Raw genomic sequence first — 8,348 nt, forward strand, 5'->3', positions numbered from 1 at the left:
TGGTTGGGAGTAAGTGTTTTGTGTGGCTTGGTATGATTTTTGGTTGGAGTTTTGGTATGTGGAATTGTTATGTCGGTTGGGCTTGTAAGGTTTGTGGTTTTGTGGTTGGGTTTGCTGGTTTCCCCACCCAAAGTTTGGGTAGGTTTTCCAGCCTGGGTTGTAAGTGTTGGAATGTGGATCATATGGTTGCCTTTGTTGATTTCCCACATAGTTGGCCTCTTCCCAATCACCTCCTTCAGTGCTTACTTCCTCTTGATCTTGTGTGTGTATTGCAGCCACTTGATTTGTTTCTAATTTCCTGGTGAGCTCTGCTAGTTGCTTGGCAAACACCTTGTTTTGGGCTAGAATTTTATCAACATGGTTCAGCTCCATGATTCCCTTAGTGTTGTGTCTCTCTGAAGCATAGTAGTACTCATTCTCAGCCACTGTCTCAATCACTTCAATGGCTTCTTCCACAGTCTTTTTCCTGTTCAATGAACCTCCTGATGAATGGTCTACAGCCTTCCTTGATTCATAAGAAAGTCCATCATAGAAAATATGCAATTGCACCCAGTCATGGAACATGTCTGGTGGGCATTTCCTTGTCAAATCCTTGAACCTCTCCCATGCCTCGTAGAGAGTTTCACCATCTTGTTGTCTAAAAGTCTGAACCTCAGATCGAAGCCTATTGACCTTTTGTGGGGGGTAGAAACGTGCCAGAAACTTGCTTTCCACCTCATCCCAGGTTGTTAGGCTCCCCCTTGGGAATGATTCCAGCCACTTAGCTGCCTTGTCCCTAAGTGAAAATGGGAACAAGAGCAGTTTATAGGCATCTTCCTGGACTCCATTGGACTTCACAGTGTCGCAAATTCTCAGGAATTTTGTGAGGTGTTGGTTTGGATCTTCATTAGCACTCCCACCAAATGAACAATGATTCTCCACCAGTGATATTAGCTGTGGTTTGAGTTCAAAATTGTTGGCCTGAATGGGTGGTTTCTGAATGCTGCTACCACAATTCCCAAAGGCTGGGTTTATGTATGAACCAAGAACCCTCCTCTCGGGAATGGCATTGTTTCCTCCAGCTCTCTCATGGTTGTGAACTTCTCTATCCATGTTGAGATCTAGAGCTTCCTCAAAATTGTCCTCAGATTCTCCTTCAGATTCTTCTTCTTCCACTACTCTCTTCCCCCTTGCTTCCCTTCTAAGTTTATGAAGGGTCCTTTCTGGTTTGGTATATGGAGGAGTTGATGTCTCTCCTCTCCTACCTGTCATACAAGAACACAGCACAGACAACAAACAAGTGAAATACTCTTGGTTAATGGAAGAGTATGGTTAGAGCAGTTGAGGAATTAATTCAAATAGTTAGTGGGTCAGTGAGTTAGTTGCTGGAATTTAAAGGCATAAAGAAAGAAAGCAAGTAACAGAGTGCAGAAATTAAAATTCAACAAGTAACTTGAACTGACTTAACAAAACAAGAAAAATGCTCAATCTAGTTAACTTCCAATTTGAGAATTGTCAATCAAAAACCAATCCCCGGCAACGGCGCCATAAACTTGATAGCCATAAACTTGATAGCTACGATTTTAGGAAATTGCACGATCGGCAAAAATTCCTTCCGGCAAGTGCACCGGTTATCGTCAAGTAAAAACTCACAATAGAGTGAGGTCGAATCCCACAAGGATTGGTTGAGTGAGCAATTCAGATTAGAAGTGTGTTCTAGTTGAGCGGAATCAAGATTTAGATGAGAATTGCGGAATGTAAAATTGGCGGGAAACGTAAATGGCAAGAAATTGAAATTTGCGGAATCTTAAATTGCATGAATTAAAGAGCTAGAAGCTAAATTGCTGAAATTAAAAGGGGATCAGGGTGATTGCATGAATTTAATTGCAGAATGTAAAGAGAAAGTGGTAGATCAGAAATGGGGAATTCATTAGGTTTCAGGAGATATTGAGATCTCCGAATCAAAACATTTTTATCCCTTCCTCAACCAATGCATTCATTGAATTTTGCTTGGCAATCTTATATGATTGGATCCCAATCCCTTGGCTCACCAATTCTCTCTAAAAACAAACAAATTCCCAATCCCTTGGTTTAAATGTTCATAAGAAGAGATAATGCTCGATCTCTAATTATACCACACAGTTTCATGAACCACAATTTGGTAGGATTACATGTCACAATATCCATCCAAACCCCAATCCAATTCACTGTGAGAAAGCTTCTCTAGCATGAATCCTCCATTCCTTTCCCAAGGTTCCGAAGGATTCCAATTATGGATAGTTTCTTTCCCAGGACAACTAACCAATGGAATTAGATCGAGAAGCTTTCTAACAAAATTCAAGAGAAAAGATTGAAGAAGAAGATAAAAACTATTATTGATTCATTGAATTACAATAGAGCTCCCTAACCCAGTGAAAGGGGTTTAGTGAGTCATAGCTCTGAATTCAATTACAAAAGATGAAAACTAGGAAAAAATCCAAAAGTTTCTCCCCGGTTTTTTTAACCAACTTCAATTCTATCCTATTTATACACTTTCTAAATTGAGCTTCTGTTGTGTTTCTTCGGCTTTGAGGCCTTTCCCTGATTTCCTTTTGCTTTGGGTTTATGATCCATAATCCTGATGAGGCTGCTGATCCAATTCTGTAACATTCATTGAGCCAACTTAGTGATAATCAAGTAATGACACATGACTCAACAAATTGAAGTTCCAGACTCATCAATTCTTTAGGCCCAATCCCATAAACCATGGTATTCAATTGGGTTTCATACCAGAGTACGTTTAAGTTAATGTTTGTGCTCAAATGCTAACTTAAACTGCAATATCTTTGGCCCAGAACCCTTTTAAATTAGTGGCGTTTAAGTTGCAGTTTAAGCTTAAACTGCAACTTAAACGTTGGACACTCCTGGATGTGATATAAGTCGAACACGTTTAAGCTTCAGTTTAAGGTTAAACTGAAGCTTAAACGTGGAAATGGAAGAAGGCAACCCTGGAGTGTGGAATTGTCGAACACGTTTAAGCTTCAGTTTAAGGTTAAACTGAAGCTTAAACATGGAAATGGAGGAAAGCCATCCTGGAGGGTAAAGGTCGAACACGTTTAAGCTCCAGTTTAAGCTTAAACTGGAGCTTAAACGTGGAAATGCAAAACGCAACCCTGGAGGAGAATGGTCGAACACGTTTAAGCTCCAGTTTAAGGTTAAACTGAAGCTTAAACGTGGAAATGGCTCCCTGGTGCATTTCCATTCTGGCGTTTAACTTCCAGTTTAAGGTTAAACTGGAGGTTAAACGCCACTTTCAGCTTTTCCTCAGCTTTCATGATTTTGGCGTTTAAGCTCCAGTTTAAGCTTAAACTGGAACTTAAACTCCACATGTGATATTCAAGCTTCCTTTATTGATTTTGTTGCTTCCTTGCCTAGCCTCTTCTTCCCTGAAATCATCCAAACAATTGCATCAAAGTCTTGCAAAATTTCATGAGAAATCTTTCATTCATAGCATTCAAGTAATATAACTAAAAACTCATGGAATTTGCATCAAAATCATACTGTTTGGATGGTTCATTGCTTTGTTATTCATTTAACCATTCTTGGTTACTTTAAGCTCAAGAAAATGCATAGAACAACTAAAACTAACAGAAAAATGCTAGTGAAACTAGCCTAAGATGCCTTGGCATCACAACACCAAACTTAATACTTGCTTGTCCCTAAGCAAGTCCTGAGTTATTTGAGAAGAAAGTATGAAACAGAAAGCAATTACATTGGCTATATTAGCAAGCATTTGAAGTTCATCAGAAGGGTTTTATGCAGAAAGTTGCAGCATCACTTTTTCATTCTTATCAGGTAAGATTATCACTTTTGCATTGCATCCATCAAACACTGCTATGGCCTCTTGTTATTCTTATGTCCTTGGCACTTTTCTCTTCTTTGTTTTTCTTTTTCTTAGAGCTCCTTTGCTCCTTGTTTGCTCAGTGTCATGTGTTGCACAAGCCTTTGGCATTTTCTTTTTCTTATCAGTGCACTACACATATCCACTACAGGCATTTTAGTTCACATTTCTTCTTGAGACATTGGTGCCCAGCACCTCTTTGTGTGACTAAATGTTTTGTATTTAGGTTGCTCTTGATAATGGACTTTTGGTTGATAATCCCGGGTTAGTTAACCCAAGTTACCAAGTGTTGAAACACTCCTCAGAACCTATTCATCCAAGCATATCCTTAATACATAAACACCACAGGCATTTGTCTCAGAAGTTCAAACCATTGGTGCCTAGCTTATTTTCTCAATTTTTTTGCTTTTTGGTTGCCCTTTTTCAGTGGCTTTTTCTTCTTCTTCTTCTTTCTTTTTCATGGCCAAGGACATTTATTCAACAAGATCCATAGACAGTATTCAAACTTCTACACAAAAATGATAATTCTACACTCAATTTCCAGTGATCTGACTAAACAATCAAGCATGCATACCACCACTTAATTCTACTTGATTTGTCACTAATTGAGCCAAGTTACTTTTGTTCAAACTTTTCTTTTATTTTTGGAAACAGAACAAGCATGGCAAGCATTTGTTTAAGAAGGTGAAGTTATATCCAAAATCTAGGCATTCACTTTATTCAAAGCAGTAAACAGACAAACATACTAGAAATTTCACATAAAACTTAAATGACTTAAAATGAAAGAAAGCTCATAAAGACAATTCACAAACTATTATTTGATTATTAAGGAACAAGACCACCTCTCATTTGTTGCTTGGTTCTTCTTGATTCTTGGGGTCCTGTTTCTTCTTGCTTCTTGTCTCTCTTTGACCACTTGTACTTCCTTTGTCTTTTCTTATGAGCTTTGTCCAGAATCCAGCTTTTTTCATTGTTTCTTCCACTCTTCCTTCAAGGATCACTGCCTTTTTCATTTCTCCTTCTTTCCTCCCCTTGAAATACTCATCGAAAGTTGGGAATGCTGGGTCCATCTTGTGTAGATGTTCCCCTATGTAGTTAAGCTTGATTTGAGAACTGATGTTGTAATCAGCTTGAACTGCATATCTTGCATTCTGCAAAGTGGTGGCTTCCTTGATTGCCAAGATATTGTCATCTTGGTGTTGGCATATGTGGCTGAGGGATTCCTGTAATTGTAAATTCTGTTCCCTTTGCAGATCTAGGAATCTTGATTCAAAGTTCCTTTGCATGTCCATCATTTTTAGGTGAAAGTCCTCTTGCCTCTCTTGAGACCTCATGTATTGTTGAGACATTCCTTCTATGATTTCCTGCATTCTGCTCATATCCATGGGGTCTCTGGGAACTTGTTGCCTTCTTTCTGGATTTCCTTGCTCTTCTTGCTCTTCTTGCTCTGCTTCTTGCTCTGCTTCTTGCTCTGCTTCTTCTTGTTGCCCTTCTTCATTTCTTCTTTTTGTATGTCTTGGAGCAATTGGGCCAAGAGTCATTCTGTGAGCAGTCATGGCCATTCCAGGATGTAGCCAATTAGGTCTTGCATCTTCAAGTGGTACTTGGGCCTCGATGCATAGTCTGATGATGGTGCTAGGGAAGTGGAGCCAGGAGTCAGCTTCACTTTTCTCACTAAACTCTTGTATCTATTCAGCAATGAGTTTATGAACTTTGATCTCTCCTCCCACCATAATGCAATGTAGCAAGACGGCTCTTTTAGGGGTTATTTCTGAAGAGTTTGCAGTGGGTAGGATGGATCTCCTAACTATTGCATACCACCCTTTTGCTTCCGGTGTTAGGTCTCCCCTTCTCAAGATTCTTGGAGCCCCTTTTGTTTTTCTCACCCATTCAGCTCTGATGGCACAAAGGTCTTTAGCAATAGTCCTATAGTCAGGTTCTCCTATCATCCTATCCTCATAACTTGCTTGGCTGAAACGTATGTTTTTCAGGCCAAGAGTTTTCATGATTCCTTGGGGCTGAAGTCAACTTCTACCCCTCTCACATAGCTTTTGTATGTAGGTTCCTCGGTTGGATCCTCCCTCACTGCATTTGCATAAAACTCCTTCACCAGGTTGATGTTGATTTTAGTGATTGGCTTAGTCAGAAGCTCCCACTTCCTCTTTTTGATCTTCTCCCAAACACTTGGGAACTCCTCCTTTCCAAGGTCAAAGGGAATCTCAGCTAGTATCTTTTAGGTCTCATCCATTCGGCCTGAATCTCATGGAAACTGATTTGTATTTCCATGCATCAAATTCCCTTTCCTCCTCCATTGGCTGCTTGTCTTTTCTTCTTTTGTGGCTAGATGAGGCTGCCATTGGTTCTTTAGTTTTGGCAAGTGACAAGCTAAGGTTGACAAGGTGAAGTAAGAAATGTTGTTAGAAGTGTGGTGAGGTTGTTTTCGGCAAGAGGTAGTTATGCTATGATGAAAGAATATGTGCAAGAAGGAGATTTGGTGGTGTGGAACTCGTTCCCCAAGTAGTTCTTTATAGTGCATGCAAGTGAAAATGGACGGTTAGGGTGATTTGTGAAGGATGGCTTGATGGTAAATATATGATTAGGGAGAAAGACGAATTGCTTTTCACTTTCTTGGAAGTATTCTGGGTGCATTAAGTTGTATATGTAGCTATCTTTTCATGCAGAATTTCCTTTTCCCATGTGTTAGTTTCAAAGACTTGTGAACTCCCTTTTTGACCAAACCCGTACCTCCCCCTTTGTCTTTTTCATCCATTCTTATCCTTCCTTTTGTACCTGCACAAACAAACAACTTTTGCTATCATTTTTTTCGGTCCATGTGAATAATGAATAGTACTTGCACATGTCTTTCATTCTTTTTGAATTGTAAATCAATGATTGACTTCATGAGCTTATAGCCGTGACTCTTGTATGTATGCACACTTATTACTGGACACCAAACTTAGTGTTTGGTAATGTCTCCTGATGACATGAAATCCATGTTGGTTGTCCTTAATGAATGTGCATAATTCTAATAAATCATAGTCACTTTGGCTCTTTGATCCTAAACAATTTTACTACCTAAAGTAATTGAAATCAAAGTATTAAAACATGCAAATGGTATACTTGTCATGAATTTCTAAATCCAGAGGAACTTCTTGCTTTTCATTAACTGTGTTCAAAGAGGAACACCAAACTTAATGTTTGGTTGTGCACTTTGAATGAAGATTGAATACAATTTGAATAAGATTTGGGGTGCCTTCAGGCACACCAAACTTAGAGACCAATTGTATTTTACATGCAATGTTTAGTGCACCTTATCAACAGTTGTCCTGAGGATTCAAGTTCATGCATAAGAAACCATGCTTTATTAGATGCAAAGCAAACAATAAAGAGTAAGGATACTAAAACATGGGTTGCCTCCCATGAAGCGCTTCTTTAACGTCACTAGCTTGACGGTTGCCCCTTGTTAGGGTGGATTGTAGTGCTTGATGTCCTCTCCTCTCACTATGAAAACGTCTCCATTTGATTCCTTTCATGATTTCCAAATGTTCCATAGAAAGAACTTTCCTGATTGTGAACACTTGAGGGAGCTGGGAAGGATGGTTTTGAGGCCAGGTGGGATTGACAGATAATGACTTGATATCACTTTACTCCCGGAGAGAAACCTTCAGTGGGAATTTTCTTGTTTCTCCACCCTCTTGGCAATTTCTTTACAATTCTTCCCTCTCTCTTGAGGATTTCTTCATTGACCCTTATGACAGGAGGATCCTTCTGATCTGTTTCTATTGATTCTTGTGGCTTTAACTCTTGCAATTCTTGTTTGCCTTCCAAGGACTGTTTCAGAGTTTCAGCTGCTGGATTGCTTTCCTCCAACACAGATGGCTACTATCATCCTTAGGCTTTTCAGGTTCTGGTTCAGGCTCAGATATAGGTTTGAAAACATGGAAAATGAGCTGTTCATCATGTATTCTCAAATTAGCTCTCCTTGTTCTACATCTATGAGCGCTCTAGCAGTGGCTAGAAATGGCCTTCCAGAATGATAGGGTGTAGGTAGCTTTCCTCCATGTCCAAATGACAAGTCTGTGGGGAAGAAATAATTTCCCACTTTCACCAGCACATTCTCAACTACCCCTTCAGCTTGCTTCTGAGTTTTGTCAGCCAGTTGTATATTACATCAGTGGATCTCACCTCATTCAGTTGTAGCCTCTTCATAAGAGTCAGAGCATCATTTATGCTAGCTCTTAGATCACAGAATCCTCTGTCAATTTTTGTTTCCCTATGATGCAGGGGATATGAAAACTTCCTGGGTCTGTTTTCTTAGAGACTATGACCTTCTGATGAGGGCACTGCATTCTTTGTTCATTATTACAGTTTGTCTCCCTTCAAAACTCTTTTCCTTGCTCAGCCAATTCCTTCAAATACTTGATATGTGTAGGGCATCTGCCTGGAGAATTTCAAGAAGGGAATATTGATATGGGAGACTGAAATGTCT

The 8,348-nt window shown here is 39.5% G+C and overlaps 1 non-coding gene across 1 annotated transcript; it reads left to right on the forward strand.

Annotated features, from left to right (window-relative positions):
• Positions 1-562: 562 nt before the first annotated feature.
• LOC112765293 (small nucleolar RNA R71) lies at positions 563-666 on the forward strand. The gene has a single exon (XR_003183623.1). It is a non-coding gene; the product is annotated as a small nucleolar RNA R71 (small nucleolar RNA).
• The last annotated feature ends 7,682 nt before the right edge of the window (positions 667-8,348 follow it).

The sequence above is a fragment of the Arachis hypogaea genome, chromosome 2 (assembly GCF_003086295.3).
Source record: "Arachis hypogaea cultivar Tifrunner chromosome 2, arahy.Tifrunner.gnm2.J5K5, whole genome shotgun sequence".
Classification (NCBI taxonomy): domain Eukaryota; kingdom Viridiplantae; phylum Streptophyta; class Magnoliopsida; order Fabales; family Fabaceae; genus Arachis; species Arachis hypogaea.